Here is a 17,049-nt window from a genome sequence, read left to right as displayed (position 1 = left end):
GATGGAAGTGTTGCTTGCTGAACATTAAGATACGTCAAATGAAAGTGCAAGGAGAATTTCTTTCCAGGGCCTTGGCTAATCGAAGCAGAGGAAAAACACTGCCAATTGCCGAAAGTAGGGCAGAACTTATTGAGCCTCAGAACTCCAGCTCTGACATTTTTTTCAAATGACTTGGTTTGTTTTGCTGTTTTTTTTTTTTCTGTGAAATTAACTTGTGATGATAGTGTCATCCAATTACCCAAGACTTTCACAGCAGGCCATCCTGGCATTTAATGAACTTATTCCTAATAAACACCAGTGGCTGTTTGGGTCCAACCTCTGAGTTGACCAGTTTGTGATACTGGTTCAGCTGTGTCCCCCAGAGAGAAACCGTTTTTGTTTTTTTTTGTGATTCATTTACTCACAGCTTCAGAAGGAGGTGTGAAATTAGCCCTCTGGAGCAGGAGATCAGTATGCTTCTTTAGCTCCTCCACGCTCGGTGGGGCTACACTAGTGTTGATGTCTTTGCCAAGGAACTGGTCATGGCTTTGAGAAAGCTTGGCCCTTGGGGAGCAGATAATCGTCCCGTCTTGTATCGCGCCAGGCACAGCTGGCGTCTCTGGTCACTGGGTAGTATTTGATCCCCCCTCTTCCGTTTCCCCGTGTGTGTTTATATCTTGTTTTTAAGTGGCAAAGTCAAATAGTAAGAGCAAAAAAATTGCACCTCACAAAAGTTGGTCCAAGGATGTTTTTAGAATCTCATAATTCCACAATTTATATGTGAGTCAAATGTCAACATAGAGTAACAAAGCAGGAAGTTGCACAAAAAACTAATTATTGCGTTAGTCCGAATAAACAAGACTTTAAAAATACATGATAACATTTTATCTGGTCCTGTGTGTATTTATTTATTTTTTATTTTGGTTGTAGGATAGCAACATCTAGTCCTACACAACAGCCCTGTAGCTGTTGTGTATGCTACTGCATGTCTACATCCGCTAGGACTAGCGTCTGACTTAAGCTAATTGAAAAAAGCTGGTACAGAAGAAGAAAACATGGTAGAATTCCTGCCAGTACTTTATGGACTGATAAGAAGACCAGTTTTTATGCTATGTCAGTTGAAAGAATTGGATATTTTTAAGTTAACGGATGGCAGGAAGAACCATAGCGGCGCTAACATGCAGTTCACATGCTAACAACTAGCTGCATGCTTAACCGTAGCGGGATAAGACTTTAGCTAAATTCAGCTTGCAGTTAATCAGACGTTTTTATTGATTGATTGATTGATTTTGATCAAATTAAAATAACGTTGACTTTATTTAAGTTTAATGTGGTTAATGGGGAAATTATAGTGCATTCATTTTCATTTTCAGTCCTCCAGGGCAGGAACCAGAGTTAATGTGTTACTGAAAACCCCGCAGCTCATAGATCATAAAGACTTTAAAACCTTAAAAATAACATCATACACATCATAAAACAAAGTACAGGAGCCTGCCCAAAAACTTTATCTTATATACAGTATATTCTACTTCTTATTTTCCATCAACATCCAGTCTTCTGGCACAATAGTTGCATGTAGTGAATAAAGCTTTAATAATCTTTTTTTATGGTTATGTTGCTGCACTATGCACCATGATAAGGTCGGGGAAAGGATAATGGTCTGGTTTTATATACAGAGAACATTAAAATACACTTCAAACGCAACATATTTAACATCCATCCATCCATTCCATCCATTTTACCCAACTTTTATATAAAGTGTGTGTATATATTTAAATCTCTTGGGTGTTCCAGAGCTGCCCAGTTTCTCCTCTTAGTCAGACAAGCTTGGAGAATCTTCAAAAAGATGATGACTGGCAAGCATCCTATACACCCAGACTCTACACTGCTGGCTCCTTTCAACAGCAGCTCTATTCCAAGCTTCATCGAGACGTCTGAACTTGCCACCAGACAAAACCAAAACATCGTATTTCTAAATTCTGCAATCTTGCTGTTCATTTTTTGCCCGAAAGCAACAGCGTTATTCGTCGCCCAAAGCCAAATACAGACAGGATACATTAAGGGAAACGGAGCGTCTGCTGTCAAAGTCCTTTCTCTTGTACGTTCTTCATCCACCCTGACACCGTTTGTCATATCCAATATGTTAATAAATGTAGAAGTTAATTGAGTTAAAAAAAAAAAAAGACAGTGATTACACTGCTGCCACAGTGTAAGTGGGAAAACAGCCAACGAGGACACAGATTAAATATTCTTTAATTAAGATGATTATGAACGTAGGGTAATGCCAGGACGCCTAAAACAAAAAAAACAGCAGTCAGCAAGATCTCCAGATGACATCTAAAATGTAAATCTACAGCTTTAAGTTTTAATAGCATGATAAATGTCTCCCGTCTCCAACTCAAACATTCATTAGACAGGGTAAACACACTGGTCTGAATTAGTAAACATTAACATTCATTTTTTTATTTTTCTTTTCTGGGAAAGATCAGAGAGGATAATCTTAGAAAAGAACTTGTTAGTGGAAGTGAGGAGGATGTAGGAGAAAAAACTGAGTCCACAGCTGGGATGGTAGATATGAAGGAGGGTTGAAGGAGATGTGGAGGAGCAGGATGATGGAGAGCCTTGAAGGAAAGTCACAACATGTTGTCGTGTATGCTATACACAGGTCAGGTGTTATGGTTGAGGATGGGGGGGTGGGGGGAGAAGTCAGTGCAGGGTGATAAGTGAGTATGGCCGTACCATTGGATGTGAGAGACGAGTGGAGATTGTGAGTGAGGCCTTTCTTATCTACATGGAAACAGAAGTTGTTTTTTTCCTTTTTGACATAGCATCATTTCAAGACATGACTTCATCCCCCCAAAAACATGTGCGGCACTGTAACGCTGCCACTGAAATACACCGAAAAATGGGGGAAGAAGAAGAAGAAGAAGAAGAAGAAGAAGAAGAAAGAGAAATGGAGCATATGCATAAAGCTAAACCAAACGACAAAACTGCTGAGGATGAAAACACCCAAACCCTTGCAATTGTTCGCAAAGTAATGGTTCTGAAACAAAAAAAAAAGCACAAAATCATTTTGGTAACTTCTCCGAATCTTTAAGCCACAGTTCTACTTTTTGAGAAGGTCGAGGAGGAGGAGGAGGAGGGAGAAGTCAAGCTGCGCCAGGTTAAGATGAAGAGGACAGTCGGTCTCATAGCCTCAAACACAGCTCTGGGCTGAGAGTGTTAGGTCATGATTGTTGGGGGAGTTCAGCGAACCACACACAGGTGTAAGAAACCAGAGCTCCTGCCATGTAAACTGACTATCTGGAGGCAAGTGCTCACAGGAGGAGGTGAGATAACCACAGGGATGTACCAGAGATGAGTGTGGAGTGAGAGTGGTGAATCATTCTCACTATAAAGGTGTTATAGAAACACCCGTGATGCACGCTACGTAACAATTATGTGACTCTTTCAACACTGTAAGGTCACGTAAACAGAAGCTCATACAATAGGCAACGTGTTGTATGTAATTGGACAGTTGTGGTTTTAAAAAAAAGGAAAACAGCTGTGAGTGTGTTAATTAATATTTATGGGTTCGGAGAAGGCATTGTGTAGAAAGTTCAGGTCGTAAATGTCTGTGAGTTTTAAAGGAAAATCTATTATTTTGAATAAAGCTAAGCCCAGCACATTAAATGATTTTTAAATCAGTCCAACAAGGAGAGACCGACTGGAAATGTGTATAAAGTAATTATTGATTTGACAAGTGAAGGCGGAGGCACACGCCAGTCGATTCCACGACCAAAGGGGGTCCAATCAAGGTCGCCTCTGTTTTGGTCAAAAGGGTTTCACGGAACACACCGCAAACTCGAGCTGACGTCTAACAGCGCGGACGCGGTTCAGAGAGTCACGCGAGCGCAGCCTCCACGAGGGGGTGAACGTCTTTGACTGCAGCTGAAGTCATTTGCTCGGTTTCGTCACTTCCATTATTCCTCATGTGGAGTGATTTGCTCAGCTGACAGCCAATCAGAGTGATTTCTCTTACACAGACAACTAATGGCTTCCACCGGTGATTCAACATGATAAATTGGTCAAAATGACACCAACAGCACAGAACGCGGCGCTCTAAAGAGACCCGCCTTAAATTGAGGCCCACTTATCAATGCTTTGCAATGGCCCGACAGCACAACCGTCAGCTCGGTATTTCCTGACCTCAAAGGTGTGGGCAATTAGACTTTTCTTTTTTTAATCTCCAGAGCCTTCAGTCCTCCCTTATTTCAGAGTCTTTGGTCTAATGCAGGGGTCTCAAACTCAAATGACCTGTGGGCCACGCCTCGTCTGGTCAGTCGGGATCCAGTCAAGTAAAAAAAAAAAAGCCCAACTTTTTTGGGAAAAGCAACAGTTGCGGTGGACGTTATGAGCTCAAAATTACATATCAATATGCCGTATTAATTCCTTTTTTATATTTACCCTTGCCTTGTGTGAGCTTTTCTGTCTTTTATCATTATCCATTTATCCACCGTGTGGGTTTTACATCTGTTGGATGGATATAATATCATTTTGGACCTGGAGTTGAATAAAACACTTGAGAAAAAGTCAAGGAGAACCCACAATCGTTTTTTTATTATCTTTTTATCCACACAGAACCCAGAAATTGGGAGTCGTATGTAGCCCTGTGGGAAATCTAGAAGACAAAAGTTTGTAACGTTCATAAAAAAGGTTAACAAATAATATAGTACATTCATACATGGTACTATAGATAAAAAAAAAAAAAGTACTACTAGTATTAAAACTACTCAAATGTCAAATGTAATTTCATGCTGTGTTACTGGATTTAAAATGTATATTTTTATGCTGAAAGTTATTGTGAGAAAGAAATTCACATTTCTATTTGTTCTAAATCTAAAGTGGTTTTACTGATCTATGGCTATTGATCACAGTGAAAAGATTAAACCGGACACATATTTATAGTAAGAGATAACACTTTATTTAAAGAACCCAAGGTAGTCACCACCCGTGGCCAAGTGGAAAGGGAACTTGGCTTGTAACCGGAGGGTACCCCTGAGCAAGGTACCCAACCCCGTTGCTCCCTGGGCGCTACTCAGTGTGGCAGCCCACTGCTCCTAATTCTAGGATGGGTCAAATGCAGAGTAATAATTTTCCTAAGGGGATTAATAAAGTATAAGATTTAGATTTATACCCAAAGTGGTAAGGGGGTGCTATACGTGAATGACTATTTTTGGGAAGTGGCGGCACAAAGTGAAATAATCTCGAAACACCACCCTTGTGTTTTCATGTATAGAACCAGTACAAAACTGGGAAAGCAATGATGTCATAGGCCCAACTTTCCCCCATTGGGTCCAGGCCTTGTTTTGGTACAGCTATGCTTTAGGAAAGTTTTCAAATGTGGTTGGATTAGCCTGAACACTGGAGTGAGCATCTTAAATCACAATATCCCGCTGAGTCCATACACTGGGGGTTTTAGAGTAAAGCCAGTGGTGGTTGTTGTTGTTGCTGGAGGTGATGGGAGAGAGGCAAATGTTTTCTAACACTGGGGTCGGTCTATCTCACAGCTTGTCCAAAGCAGTGCCAAGTGAAATGAAAATGTCTTGAGCAGTCGCAGACTAATGCAGGTTGTCTTTTTTTCCTCCTGTACATCGTTGTTTAAATGGCAAACGCTCCCATGCTCTTCAACAAGCCCTTGGGCGTGTTGGTCTTAACAGTCAGGCACATTGTGGGCACTTTGCTATCTCGCGGCGCTGGACAAAAACCTGGCCTGCAGTCAGTGGCACAGTATCTCGGCTTGTTGCACACACAGATGGTCGGCTTGGAATGCACAAGACAAAACCATTTCTTCCACAGAGAAACATTTGAACTCGCTACTTTAAATCTGTCCTCTTAGCAATTCCCCACAGTCTAAGTTCACATATGGCTTTTTAAAAGCAAAGGTACCACTCGGATTGTTTTATTGAATGTTGCTCTAAATGCACCCCTCATTATTAATTAACAGACAAAACCGTGTTGAATTATGCATCCATAGCTCAGCAAACATTTCTATCTATTATTTCTATTTATTTTATTTTTATTCACAGTACTGCTTTGCAAACGACACTAGCCAGCTAGCAAAAGAATTGCACTTAGAGTTGGCTGCACCCTGGGCTGCAAGAGTAATAACACAGAAATAAGTTTTGAAAAAACAACAAACCAAAGTGCCTGACACACCACCAACAAACCAATGAAGAAGACAAAAAACTAGTTCTTTGTGAGATCTCTTGTACACGAGGCAACTTTATTCAGTTGTGCTTCTGGTTGTCTCTTTAAATGGATATCTTTACAGAGATTCACTACACCCATAGACACTATCACCTCCCACGGAATATGATGGTAATTTGTTTGGGACTGAGATATCCGAGTGCTCTAGTGGATTTATGTTAGTTTCATACTCTTTATTTTGAAGCATGACTCAAAACTTTTGCAATATACACGTCTAAATTCATGCAATCTTATTTGGTAATATTCAGTTTTATTTTATTATGTTTACCATGCAAACAACTGACTCAAAACATGCACATTTAGAAGAGGCTTCTCCTTTGTATTCTCTATTCTAAAATACACTTATTGGCCACTTAGTTAGATATACAGGACACCTAAAAAAGGTGACAGGAGTGGCACCTGTTATGGTCCTCAGCTGCTGTAGCCCATCTGCTTCAAAAGGGTCGACGTGTTGTGCATTCACAGCTGGGCTCCTGCATATACCGTGATTGTAACAAGAGGGTTACTCGAGTTGCTTCCCTTCCGGTTTTTGGCAAATCTCCTCTGACCTCTGGCATCAACAACGCAGAGACCTGCCCTTCACTGGACATTCACATTGTTTTCGGGAATGTTGTTGCAGATGGTCGTGCATGACAATAACCGTGCCATGGTCAAAGTCGCCCAAATTCTGATGCTCTGAGTATCACTGACAGCCCACTTTTCATTACCGTAGTTACGCAACAGTTTGGTTATTCTGGTCATTTCACCTCACACTGTTTCAGGACGCTGGAAAAATCAATGTCTTTGTCGCCAGAGACAAGAAAGTAGGAAGAACGTCTGTACATAGTTTCCACTTTTTGGTCTGTTTTTGCACATCGAGAGACAAAGAAACATTGAGAGAGTTCAAATGTTCAATCAAGTGTTCACCTTTTACATTTAATACGCACAGTACTATACACAAGTGCAGAGGTAAATAAGTGGAATGCCTTAAAAGCTTTAAGATGAGAAGCCTAAGAAGAAGAATCCAGACGTCAGATGCAACCTGATCAATTAACAAGGTCATCTATAATTTAAAAGCTTCACCTGCGACAGCAGCTTAGCTGCTTGTTAAAAGACTTCTGATGTTACTTGTGTGAAAAGCAGCCTGTGTGGGCTTTTAGTGGAGGGGGGAAAAAAATAAAAAAGCCTACAGTGCACTGCAGCAGTGGTTTGCCAAACTGCGCCTCTGGAGGACTGTGTTCAGCCTCATTGGCCGGTGATGAAGACACACAAAAAGAAGGATCACACTACGTTGGGCAGTCTTTGTTACTTTTAAAACGCGACAGCGGCGTCGTTGTGAGGCCACGTAATTGTCTTAGGAAAACGAGGGAGAAAAGCTTCTTGATGAACCAGCCCCCACATCTACAGTCAGTTGTTCTCCAAAGTGTCATAAACAAGGCAATTTTCTGGGACAGGATGCATGTGGCGCCAATGTTCCCCTTATTTCACAGTGTTGTTGTGATGTCGCTTGTGTTTCTGCTGTGGGATTGAGGACATCCATTATTTCCATGGTTTCTGAAAACCTTGTACCTGAGAATATGAGAACAGTCCACCTTGTGCCGGCTCAGGAGAGCTGGACAGAGTGTAGATGGAAATGTTGGAGTATAGCACGATTCCCACGTGGACGCCATTACTGTTGTTCTGTGTGGTGTACTTCACATGAGCGATGAGGCGATAATGGCGAAGGTGGTGGGAGATGACGACGACAAAAAGATTCCATCCTTGACTCTGCCAAGAATGCACTCCTAAACTCTAAAAATTACTTTTTCATTTTTAGGATGAGCAGATTTTAAAATAGAAAATATGAGAATAAGTTAATCCATGTAGAATGTATGCAGTAATACATTATTATAAAAAATTATCCCCAATCGTAATCTCAATTATATTTTAATGACTTCTGTCTAAAACTGATAGTGTTTTAACCACCTTTGCTAAATTTGGGTAATTATCATTTTATAATTTAATTATTATTATAATTATCGCCCATATGTTTCAGACATGTCCATAAAAACATATCAAAAAATCCACAACAAATCAGTTGTGTTTATTAGGACGGTTTATGAAAAAATTTCAAGAATAAAGTCGTAACATTACGAGAATAAAGTTGTAACATTATGAGAAAAAAAGCTGTAATATTATGACAATAAAGTCGTAATACGACGAGAATAAAGTCATTATTAATCAAGCAAAGATGATGAGAAACACTGAGCAATTCAATTTTAAGATTAATATTAAGATTAAGATTAAGATTAGATTTTTTGTTTTTGCCACTAATATGTAGATAATCGCTACAGATAACTACAAATTATCCCTCTAAATAGTCGGTTGCTAAATACTAACTTCACTGAGACAAAAATGGCACACACAACCCAAACACTGCACACCTTTTGTAGCAACCAGGTGCAACTCTTGAACATTTGATTCTCTAAGAGCGTCAGGAAATACTTCTCCGGTCCGACAGCCTCCGCTCTTCTATCACGCTTTATACGAGATTTTTGGAACCTGGCTGCAAAAGATTCACTCCCATTCAAGCACAAGAGCATTAGTGAAGCTGGGCACATGGTTTGGGTGATAAGACCCTTTTTTTCCCCAATGGGCTTTAGATTGAGGCTCTTTGGGGCCATTTTGGTTCTTCCACCCCTGCAATCTGACAACCATTTATGACCTCGCTTTTTTTCCCGCCGCTCATTGTCACATCGACGCAAGGAGGAGCCTTCCCCCCGCACGGCTGCTACAAAATGAAGGACTTCTGCCTAAACTATCAGTGCATTCTGCAGCATTAAAGAAAAGAACAATAGACATAGATGTCCACATACTTTAGGCCAGTAAGGGTATGCTTTTAAGCCCATATACATCCATTATTCCATCCACCGCGGAACACAACAACCGCAATGCATTATTGTAACAGTGAATGAGTGACTGCAGTGTGTTCATAGCTTTGTATTGCGTGTTATGGGACCCACAGAGCTTGCTCTCTCTCTCTACTTGTAAGTGGATTTTCTGTGTGCTCCATTTTTGTGAGGATTGTTTATTGGCAGCTCTCACCGTCTCAGCAGTTCCAGCTGTGATAGATGAGCCAGGTGGCACACTCCATCCTCTGGTCGAGAGGAGAGAGAAAGAGAGAGAGAGAGAGAGGTAGAGAGAAGTGCTGCTCCATCATTTCTCATGACCTTACGTGGCTGATTATGCGGCTGCAGATCCCTGCCTGCCATTATTCTAACAAAGCACTCATTTGCATAAATGCACCTAACGAGCCACGTTGTCTCGCGGAAAAAAAAAAGGTATCGCAAAGTGTTTGATGTTTTCTTGACTCGACTTGACTGGACGATCCTTGTCTCCACACGTGTGCCACCGCTGTGCTAAATGGCCGTTGCCGACGCGTGCGCCGAATCCTAAGCGTGTCATCAGGGATGCAAATGCCATGCGGTGTCGAGATGTTATTAAGATGAAGAAGTTGGGATGGGAGGCGTCCTGGGTGACAAAGTGGTGGGGTTTGTGTCGGTTGCACCACCTCCTCCTCCTCCTCCTCTGCTGACTGGCTGGCTGACATTTACAGCGTGGCCTGTGAGATCAAATAACTGTGGGGAGGAGAACGTGTGCCAGTCAACAGCAGCCACAGACAATGCTGTGACACTATAGAGGAGACTGTATAGAGAGTAATTAAATGAAGCCTTCCTCGAGGAATGCCTGTTCCATAAATGTATACATACCCCCATGGGGATTTTTTAAATGATTTACACCATGGCAACGCAAAACAGCAGAGTGTGATTGGCTGAAGGTGTGCATTATTTTTCATGATATTGTGTCATTATCAGCTGGAAGTGGTTTGAGTTATTAGAGGACCGAAAAAAATGACACTGTAGGATTCCATTTAGAGTTCACTCAGACATTAATTGGACGATGGAATGTACAAAAACAAAAGGGAAATCAATTTATTGTGTGAGTGTCTGACCTCGCTACACTAGGTGGCGATGTGCCTCCTTTAGGCTTGTTACTACGTAATAGGCATTTTTTTCCAGTTGACCAATAGATGCGTTTCATATTTCCAAAAAGCCAGTCTGACTGTTTCTGGTGAGCTGAGAAGTTACCAAGAGTGTTATTCATCGATGAATTATTGAATTTAGCGAATGCTGTGCACAGAGTGATGCTGAAACTGAGAGGCCTTTTTCATTTTAGGCCATGTTCAAACTCTCAGGGCGAAATCATGGCCCACTATTGACATTAAATTCTCAATGACAAATTCTTTGAAATATTTGAACATTTAAAAAGAAGTAATGCTATAGTTACTCTCCCTTTTACAATGTAGTTACAATGGCTATTACCCCTGCCTGCAGATACACATATGACACCATTATTTTCTCATTACACGAGAGGTTGAACACCAGCTGCGCTAACAGGCGGAGCTAACAGCTAAGCTAACAGATAAATCCACAGATTTGTTTTCAATGTAGTAACTCAGTAACTACCTACTTTTACTTTTTGGGAGAAGTAACTTGTAACTATAACTAATTATTATTCCATTCCCATATAGTTTTATATTTTAATGGGTGGTTGTAAATGACTCTCCAAGCATATACATGTAGTCCTTTACATCACAGACCAAAACAAAGTTAGCAGGTGGTTAGTTAGGGCTGTCATTTTTTCCAAAAACCAAGTTTGAGGAGATATAAACAAATATTACATCCCTATTCTTTGAAGATATTTGGATATGCACATACACACCATTATTTATCACCATACTAGAGGTTGAGCTAACAGGCGGAGCTAACAGCTGAGCTAACACGTGAATCCACAGATTTGTTTGTAACTTTGCCACCCATGGTGTAGATCCCAAAATCCTTCCACACACCACTTTTCCAATACCTTTGTGTTGTGATTGTTTGCTCAGCAGGAAAGTTTAGTGTGTGTCATTTTCATTTTCACAGCAAAACAACACGACACTTTGAAATCTGAAAATCCTCTGAGGTCCACAACCTTAAACCTTAAACCACCATGCACAATGGGACATAAAAATTCAGTGCAGATAATGCAGTTTCTTTTTTTTCAGTGCTTAACAGTAATAATAATAATAACTGTCAAAGTGTGTAGTTATCTATGAACATAAATAATAATGTAAGCAAATTAACAGTGTGTGCAAACACTGAAATGTTAGGTCTGTGTGCTTAGCGGCTGACAATGGATACTTACACATAAAATATTGCTTTATACATACTGTATATACATTGCATACCATGCTACACTAGGTACACTAGGATAAAAGAAAAATAACACAGCATGGCTTTTTTTATTCCTTATAAGTATTAAATCTACCATACATAGTTGGCTGTATATTATTTTAAGTACCCCACCTACCAAAAAAGGTCAGTGCTAGCGGCTACTTGTCAAGCACTGTGTTTTCGTATCATCCATTCACTTCAAAAATATTTAATCAATTATTTAAGCTGACGGGAAATAAAATACTCCAGTCTGGATTTTGTCATTTTGTTAACCTGCTTATTCTGTTATTTCACAGCCAAAGTCCTGGGGAACTTCAGAACCTGTACCTGGGCCAGTTTGAGTCCAGTTACAGCCAATTATTATGCTAATCAGTAATCTAATCATTTTGGATAAAATAACTTACTTTGTGTAAATGTGTAACTTCTTAAACCATGTAACGATGTGGTTACTTTTACTAACACACATCAGAAGGGCTTCCTAATTAACATATTGGCCGAACCTTCATTGTAAAAAAAAAAAAAAAATAATAATATTTATTTCCTCCTCTCTAATGTGAGCACTTAGCGTTAGCTTTTATGGCACCGGTGAGAGGGGCCTCACAATTGATATAGTGACGGACCTACAGAAATTATCACCTGAAATCTACGGCTCCCCTCAGACTAATCAAGCTATACAGTGAGTTTACTTTACTCTCACTGCACCAAGCAGCTGTTTTCAGCTCTCAATACACACACACACACACACACACACTAGGAATACAGCACCAGCTTGTTCAAGGCAGTGATGATCAAACACTGTATGTTTGCAGGTGAAAAGATCAGGATATTCACTCAAGAAGAACAGGGCTAATTTAGGCATTATTTTTCTTTGTTGTAATACATATGCCAGGACTGTAAGTGGTGCTGTAACGGGGGGGTTGCTAAGTTTTTTGCTTTGGGTAAAAGTGTCTTCTAAATGACATGTAATGTAATGTTACACCATAAAACAGAGAAGAAGAAGAAGAAGAAGACGTTGTAAACACTAGATATAATAATTTTGTTTTCTCTTCTCTTCACGTCATCATTTTCCTGAAGTAGCATATTCTTCGTCTACACCGAAACGCGAGGCAATGTGGACGCTCCCTAATTTTAGACTTCCAATAATTTGGTCAATATGACTGTGATATGCGATAAGTTTTTCCATATCAATTTAAACAAAAGTTTTCTGTCTTAAGAAGCCAGAAAATAGTTTCCCGCAAATGTCAAAACAGACAAATAATTTACTCAACTTCAGCGGACTTTAGAAGTCCAAATATCACCACAAATAGGATTCCGGATCCAAAGCCCAGTCTGTTATCCAGTATGTCGTTCCCTCGCATGTTGCCAGTGAACATAATCTGATGCATCCTATCCTCCTCAGCAAGACTGGCGTCATTTTTGTGAATCTCTTCACTCTTGTCCGTGTCAAAGCACAGATGTGTGTTTTCCTAATTAAACATGCAGTCATTGATCATCTCCAAGAGCTTTTTATTGACATTAGGGCTCCAAGTGTCGGAATCAATGGATTAAAAACAACACACACACACACACATTTCCTTCTCATACTGTAGCCGCGGTGGATGATTTTGATGACATTTGTGTGACATCATCCTGGCCAAATGCAGTGTGGCTGACGCAAGCAACACTCGGGTGTAAAAGGACATAACTAATGAGCACGGTGACGAAACAACTGTGGTTGAAACCCCCCCCAACAGATTTCGTTATGTGACTGGGCAGCCAGCTGAAGCTCATCGCGATCGCAATCATCTGAATAAGTGGAGAGCAGCTTATTAAAAGAAATGTAGTCATCGTATACTGTAACACCGCACTGCAGTAAAAGCCATGTGATGCACAATCGTACAAGGTTGTACAGTATTTTTCACAAAATAAAAGCGTTGTCCCTGTCATCATATAACGACATCAGCAGATGCAAATATGTAAAAAAACAAACAAAAAAAACTGATTGCTTTGAATCGCACACCAGGAAAGATGTCGTTATATCATGAGCAGTAACTCTACTGTGCCAGTTTTTGGACAAACGCATCATTTTAGGCCAACAGGGGTACATTTTAACAGTAGGTTTCACAAGGACGTGTCTTCTTTAAGGGGGTTATTTGGGGAGGTTTCTTTTGAAGTGTGGCTTGTGTGAGATATTGATGCATTATCAACACTGACCTCGCCAAGTGCATGCACTGCCGCTGTTTCCGAAAAAACCCACCTGGGAGCCGGATAATCACTCCTCGCTGATAACGTACATGGCTGCTGGCAGGGGCAGAAGCAGGGAGAGAACGATTTTTGCCACGTAACAAAAAAGGCTCACAGTGAATTCTTCATCTGCTTATAAGTCTAGACCAAAGCCCATAGAGGAAAATTAGTCATTTTACATCATGGCACACATGAGTTGTTCATCCACTTCTGCCTCCATCGGTGACTTCAAACACGTTATCTTGTGTGGGTTTGATGTCATTTGTTCTGATCTGCCCAATAACGCAAATGTATTAAATGAAGCAGCAATAGATCAGCAACTCCGGTGTTTTCATTGAGCTAAAAACACACTCATTTTCAATGGACTTTGGTGTGGAAGAGTGAGCACTTCACAAACTTCACGTTCCAGTTAGAAAAAATCTTTGTAATGACAAGAAAATGTGGCAAATGTTTGTTTTTTCAAGGTATCTGTGCCGCAGGTGCACCAATGGTAAATTGCCATGGGAATACTACACTAAGGGCAGAAACAAACACTCAATTAGTTGATTATTTATCGATTACTACATAAATCGTCCACTATTTTGACAATCGATTCATCAATTTGAGTAGTTTTAAGGAATTAAAACAAGTTTTTGGATTTTTCAGCTTCTTAAAAGTGAATATTTCCTTTGCTCCATGTAACAAAGAAACCATTAATTATTTTTTGCCTAGACTGTGCGGGAACAAAGGGATAAAAGAAACTCTATGTTGCACATAAGCAGCTCACAAGCAGCGACATGCTCTGTGTTCTAAGGGTTAATGAAGTGGCTAAAATCTGTTTTTTTTTCTGTCCCTGGCAACAACAACGCTATCAGCGAGTGAATCTGTGTTAATACCTCATACAATCACGCATCTTTTAGAGGCTTTGCGCATAATATACTTTTTCAGTGGTCCAAGTTATTCATACATTACTAATATATACAGTATTGCTGAGTGATATTGTAGTGTTAATATTTCCCAGGAGCATTTTCAAAACTTTAAACCGTACGTAAAGTATCCTAAATTACCTCCAGAACCACTTAGGTGCTTAAAGTTTGAAGCTCCTAAACCCGGCACACGAGTACAGTAGGTGTGAAGCATGTCCCGGCGACTACTTAAAATGAAATGTGCACCAGGTAATCACTACTATTGTGGAGCGCTCCACACTTCCCTTTGTCCTATAATTCATTCGCCTAATTACTTCACGCTTATTGTGAAAAGTGACATTTGCGTCTGAGTAATTTGCAGTTTTATGCCAGTTTTTATTTATAGTCGGTGTGCAAATGGGCTTCATTATTCCGTTATTAACCGTGCCATCACATTTCAAGTTTGAGGGACGGGGTGTATAAATGAAGACTGGCAACAGAACACGAAAGCCCCCGATGACGCAGATGATGAAGAAGGGCAAATGTTGGTGGGGTTAGAGTTATTGTAGCGAAGGAGGCAACAGAGAATATGTGAGCCAGAGTCTGAGATTCACAAAGTCAACACTCGCATGATAACAATCAATAATATTAATAAAGAATCTCATCTGATTTGCCCTCAGTTATTACGCCGCACTGAGAGCAATAAGCTGAAAAGTCCTCTGTGGAGGATTTGACTTCATCTCGCACAATTGCACAGTTTGTGTCTGCTCGGGTCTCTGCTTTGTTTATCTGTATGAGGACGCACACACACACACACAGAGTCTGGTTTCCATCACTTCAGAGGACATTACATTCATTTTCTGGAGACTTATTCTAACCTTAAACCCTAGCCATACAACATGTCTTCTCCTTAAAATGTCCCCATAATGTGACCGTGTCATCAGATTTAGGTCCCCACAACACATACACACAATGACTCTGATCAGTTGAGATTGTTATTTCAAGCCAAGACACGATGAGATGGGGGGCGAAAAAAGAAATAACAGAAAGAAAAAAAACAATGAAAACAATAATAACACACTTGTGTTTCCATTATTTTAGAGAGAAATATATTTGAAATCTGTGTAAATGTGCTGTTTACTCAGGGGAGTCTTTATTGGATGGCTGTTTCGGGGGCACTTTTAGACTCTGGATCCTATCTCTCTCTCTCATACACAAACCGGTCGCTCTGCACTTATTTGGCGAGGTGAAATGCAATGAATACATTATCTGCCGCCACTGTTCAGAGACTTCAGTTGGTCAACAGTGTGTTGGATTCTGTTGGCTTAACGATGGTCTGGGATTCGCCTCAAGCCATTTCCGGGGCGTAGGTATATCGCTAATGCCGGGTTGATGCATTCTCCTCACATATCATAGAGGGATGTGGATGCACTCTTCCGCCATCTAGCTGTTGGAGTGTAAACGGAAGTGTCGGCTTGCAGAAGTCAGATTTTCTCCAAATTTGAGCAGATTTTGAGCTAAGAAAACAAATACTTAGCAGTTCATTGGTTGCTTCTATAGCACCGATATAACGGAATATACTATATGTGATGGAAAGTGTGGATAATGTCTGGGCAGGGGACTCCCTGGCCGGGTAGGAGAGTGGAAGGAGCCCCCTGGAGCATGGTGGACCTCAGCATCAGTGATTTGAATTTGATGCGGGCGGCTGACCATAGCTCCCTCGGACACGTATGGTTCGAGCGGCTCACACCTTGCCAGGTCGAGACTCGGATGACTGTCCTTGGCGGCTACTTCTTCTGTTGTCGAGCGGGGCTTAATGCTCCTAATACACCTACCGTTGGGGTGGAAGTTCGCGGTGCGCGTTTGGTCCACGCTCTCTTTACGTGGAAGTATACCCGGGCTTCAATGGTGACAATGCAGATTGTAACAAACAACAGAGGACTCTTCTGCCTCGTCCTTCCCCTCTTCCCACAGGTATACTCTTCTTTAATTTGTTTCCCGACTTCTCCTAAGGCTGGATGTGGAATAATGCACTGTTAAATTGCATATAATGGAGACAAAACACATAAGCAAACCTGCATAATCTCTTTACCTTATTGATTCATTCCTCCCTAAGGGGAAAAAAAAAAAGGTTGAATCTATTTTTAAACATGAAACAATATCAACCCACAGTGGAGCCACACAGTGTCCTCAGCAGGAGTCGTGTTTATCACTGTTATTTATACAAAACTCTGAGTATGTATGCATCACATCTGTGCGTCTGAAGCGGGCGACGGAGAAAGTGTGAATAGAAAAGTTGTCACACTGTTCTCGTGATGTAATTAAGCTTCAGGCACTCAGTGTGGAGGATGTTCCTCAGCAGATGCCACAATTTCTTTAGCATTATATAAATATACTGTATATACACACACGGATGACAGGTGTCTGTCAGGATTTACCTGATTTATCAAAGAGAACACACAATTCTTCTGTTGTCAAAA

Source organism: Solea solea, chromosome 2 (genome assembly GCF_958295425.1).
Source record: "Solea solea chromosome 2, fSolSol10.1, whole genome shotgun sequence".
Taxonomy (NCBI): Eukaryota; Metazoa; Chordata; class Actinopteri; order Pleuronectiformes; family Soleidae; genus Solea; species Solea solea.
This window is presented reverse-complemented; position numbering follows the sequence as displayed.